Genomic DNA, 4,992 nt, shown 5'->3' with positions numbered 1-4,992 from the left:
GGTAAAGTTGATTAGTATTATAATATGGCATAATTACGTCAATACGATATTATAAGCGCATGATTATTACTAACCGCTTATAAGCTGTTGTGCTATATATAAAGTATGACCTTTTATCTGCACAAGTAGTATTAATATACGTTACTCAGTACATAGGTAAGAACGGTCATGCCATAGAGCTTCCATATCCTTCTATAGATAGTATATAAGGATTAACTATAAGCCTGATAGTATAAGACGTTACTGCTTTAACGAATAGAGGATAAGCATGTGAAATAAGTGACTATAAATAGGAGGATTAAGCTGTATAAAGACAATAGGTATGATTAGTAGATTATAAATATATTAAGAACTTTAGAAAGTAATTGTAGTGATGAGGGGTAGGAATTTACTTTAAATGGAGAAAACTATATAATGATAGGGCAGAATAGGGTGCTTAGGATCGTGAGTCCTAGCAGAAGGCTTAGTAGAATCTTAGTAAACGTTTATGCAGAATATGGCCATGAATGCGTAGATTGGTCCGCATATATTTTTAAAGTTTGTCTAATTGGTATTTATACTCATTAGTGACTCTAATTACATAAGGTTTGTAGAAAGTGTTCAGTGTACGTTTATAGCTGGGTGTTGTAGGGGTGATCCTCTTAATTAGTGATAAGTATGCTCTTAACGAGCCGCTAATGATCTTGTAGCCTAATGAAGCCTCCCTCCAGAGTGATGCTAGCTTCTAACTAAAAAGAATGGGATAGGCTCTTGGCTATAGAGTTCATTACTGCCTAAGCTTAAGTATGTAAAGAGTTTAAACCAAGGCTATTATAGAAAGAGCCGCCTCTAGAACGAGTCTAGGGTCTTATGTGTATTTAAGTAGAACGTGATTTTAAGCCTTTTATATAGCTAGTTTATATGGTAGCTTATATGACTATAGTGCTCTATCAGATATATTCTTTTGTAGTGCCGTCTAGCTACTAAAGACCTGGTCAGCTCTTGGCGGGCCTTTCTTAGATCACTATCGGTTTGTGGACTGGCTTCCCCCTATAATTGGGATCTTCTGTTTAATTATTATACGAGGGCTTAGTAGGTTATGTTTAAGTTTTGTGGTTTATTGCTTAGTGTGGTCTTAACCTTGCCGTTTTTAGGTTCTGCTTCCGCCTATATTATTAATATAGAGGCTTCTTTAACAGGTTCCAGCTTATTTATTTCTAGTTGCTCTCTATGTCCTCTATTTATAATAATAAGGTATAGGAATTATGTATATATCATCCTAGTCAGGTATATAACGACAGCAGTCTATCTACTTTTATCGAGTAGAGTAAGGTATAGGATAAAAGTATGGGGCCTTAAAGAACGGGGGTTACGACAATAGTAAGCTAGTATATGCCTGAATATAAACGCGTAATAAATACTTAGGCGCAGTTTAAAGGTAAAGACTGTAACTAAATCTCGTGCATGACTTAGAGGCCATCTCCTAGCACGTAAGTAATTTGCCTTTTTAAGCGCCCCTTTAAATATTATAGCCGCTAGTACTTATAAATAGGGCCTTAATGTAACTAAAGTTTAACGCGTTTAAATCCGGTCCTTATTAACTGCAGATCGCTATTATAGTACTCGCTAAAGAGCTTTGCCCCCTTATAGCGGCTTACAAAGGCCTTACCTTCTTAATCTAGCTACTGTAATGGAGCTAGTAAATAAGGCGGAGACATAGCTATTTTATAACTAAGTATTGGACTATCTTTTATTAAATAGAAGCGTCTAAGGTCCTCCTCGTCCATAATCTCCTCCTTCCTCCTTTATGGCTTCCTCCCCTATAGCTGCGGCTGCCGCTATAGCTGCCTTTCCCTTAGCCGTCTTCTGCCTTTTTCTTCGCCACTTACTATCGTTTCTATATCTCTTTCCGTTTTAACTTGCGTTTTTAATAGCTAGCAGCCTATAATTCTTAGTTAATAACTTACTGCTCTAAAAATAGGCAAAGCTTATCTTCTATTACCTAGGCGCCGTCTATATTACCTTTTAGTCTTATATATTAGTCTTCCCACTCTTTCTACTTTAGCTTATACGCCCTCGTAGTATTCTTTAAGCGCTAGGCCTTATAAATATTATATAGCCGCGCCGTCTAGGCCTTAAATTCGTTCTAGAGGCTATAGAAGGAGGCTAGGGGGGCTTTATTTAACCATAAAGTAGACTATAGGGTAAGAAGATTCCTAAAAAACTCTATATCCGTAAAAGGTAAGAAGGAGACGCATAAGCGCGGCGTGGGTAAATAAAGTCACTAAATGCGTAGAACGCGTAAATATTAAAGAAGAAGAAGAAGAGGGCTCTATATTATATAATTAGAATTATAGTAGGCCTTTCTATATAAAATCAGAAGCCCTATAAGAGCCATCGCGAGCATAAGGATAGGAAAGGGTTGGAAAATAGATTGTTAAGGCGACAGTGAGGTTAAAGGCGCGCTAAGGCCCTCTATACTAACCTAGTACTAACCTAGGCCTTAAAAACGCGTCCAAAAAGTAGGGGCCACCACCAAAGGGGGGGGGTAATATTTAAACGATATGTCGCGGACCTTAGGGGGGCGTGCGTAACCCAAGGTTATACTAAGCTTAACCCGGACCTCTAATACCTAAATCTATTATTATCTCTAGTTCTTCCCCTATTCTTACTAGTTAGCTATATACCCTTTAAAAGTTGGCTATAAATATTATATTTACCGCGTTAAGTTTAATTCTTAATTATCCTAGTCTTAAGCTTACTATAGCTGTCTATAAGGGTCTTCCTATAGGGCGTTCTCTCCCTTATATCCCCTATAACCCTTATATCCCTATATAGTTTGGTAATATTACATAGCGTCGCTTCTAGCCCATTAAGGCTTGGGATAGCTAGCCTAGCCCCCTAGTATTAAAGGTAGGAAACGCTAAAAAGGCACCTGCGCCCCCCTAGCTTATCGCCTATTATTTCCATTTATATAACCTAGCGTATAGTTATTCTCGTAGCTATTAAGCCCTTACCTTCCATCTCCTGTATTTAATACAGTCTTCTCTCTCCTACGCCTTATATATACTTTAGTAGCAGTTTACGCATTTTATTTAATCTTAATTTAAGTAGTGTCTTATATTATAGGGGCCTATATAATGGCCGTAGTATACCTATACTGCATATATAAATTGGGTATATCCCTATTATATATAGCGATAGCATTATTTTAGGCGGAGTTTATAGTTATAGAGCCTTACATTATATATAAGGCCATTTATAATAATACCTTTTTAGATAAAAAGTTTTTACATTCTTAGTATATATATACTAATAATAAGGGAGCTATACGTTTAACTAATATCTCCCTAGTAAGTCTCTGGCGACCCTTATATCCTTTTATTATTCTTATTATATATTTAGTTTACATTTTCCTATTAAAGCTATTAGATTTAGGTAATCTTAAGTCCTAGTATAAGGCGTTCCGTTTATTTTACTATCTTATATATAGTTGCTGTATTATCCGCCTAGCGTCCTTTTTCTACCCTAAGGCTTAGGGGGACTACTAGGACTTTAATTAGGTAATCTTTATAAAGCACTTTTATGCTAATACGTTCTCCTAGCCTATCCCCTACCTTTATAGCTCGTTCCTTTGCCTATTAATCCCTTAGGGTAACTCTAATATCTCCGCTCCTAAGGTATTAGACTATAATAGCGTTATAAACCTCTTTATAAATCTTCATAAGGACTTCTGTTTCTAGTTATCCCCTAAGCCCCTTTACTTTTTCCGTATTTAGTTATATTATAATTATATACCCAGTTATTATCTTTAGGGGGGTAGGTACCCTATACTATAAAAGCGCAGCTACGGTAGCCTAGGTGCGGTTCGCTAATAAGAAGGGATTTTATTTATTTTTAATTTTGCTTAGCCGTTAGAGGATTTAATTAAGGGTTTACTAGAGAGGCGCCTAAGGTTTACTAAACTAGCAGAGCCATTCTACTAGCTATATTAGTTCGTTATAGCTAACGGTTACTCCCCTATAACTATAAATACTAAACGCGTCTAATAGGCTTTATATTTTATTAGATGCCTTCTTAATAAAGGTCTTCCCGCTTTATAGTGTGGTATTTACCCGTTCTTATTATAGAGGTCTATTACTAGGCGTAGTTCTAGTAGACGCGCGTAAATGCGAACCACCGTCGCTTAACGTATGCCTCCCCTGCGATGTATATATCTTAGGGGGATTCTCTAGGTGTTTTTCAGGGTTCTTTTAGTTGGTTTTGGTCTTTTTAGGCCAGGTGCAGCAAGAGCTCTAGTTTTTCTATATATTTACCCTATAGATATAATATAGACGTATAAAGCCTAAGGGCAGGCTTTTTTAAAAGGGGGGGGGTAATATTACGGCGCTAGTGGAAACTAGTAAAAACTAGTAGATTATCCCTTCGGCTGGTAAATTTAGTCCTACGGTTATCGATAAGAGCCAACTAATAGAATTAATAGGATTAAGGCTCCGTGATGAGAAATATAAGGTCGTAGAAGCTTGTTAATTTTCATATATAATTGCTATATACATTTAATCTTTAGAGTTAAGTCGCTTAAGATAAGGTAGCTAATACTCATCTCTTCTATAGAACGGAATTTAACAAATAGAGCAGCTAAATATAGTCCTTAGAGCTCTACGAGGCCTCTTCCAACTCTTACTATTACGAGATCTATAGGTCGTGTTTTCTAAGAGCTTTGAGAGAGCCTTCCTACGTCCTCTATGCTGCGTCTAAGTCTTTCTACCTACCTTAATACAAGTAGAGTAGAACTTCTGCTTTATAAATAGCTTTATAAGCTTATAATTATTGACGGGGTACCATAAAATATTACTTATAGAGTTTCTTACTGGCCTCTCTTAATTATACGGCCGTAGGTAAGTTAACTGCTTAAAGAGAGCCTACCGAAGGTCCTTCTAAAACTACTTATATATATCGCGAGTATTATTAGAGGAGGTATAGGAGGAGAGTAAAAAGCAGTTAATAAGGATA

The sequence above is a fragment of the Cenococcum geophilum genome (assembly GCF_001692895.1).
Source record: "Cenococcum geophilum 1.58 unplaced genomic scaffold K441scaffold_28, whole genome shotgun sequence".
Taxonomy (NCBI): domain Eukaryota; kingdom Fungi; phylum Ascomycota; class Dothideomycetes; order Gloniales; family Gloniaceae; genus Cenococcum; species Cenococcum geophilum.
Note: the sequence above shows the minus strand (reverse complement) of the source record.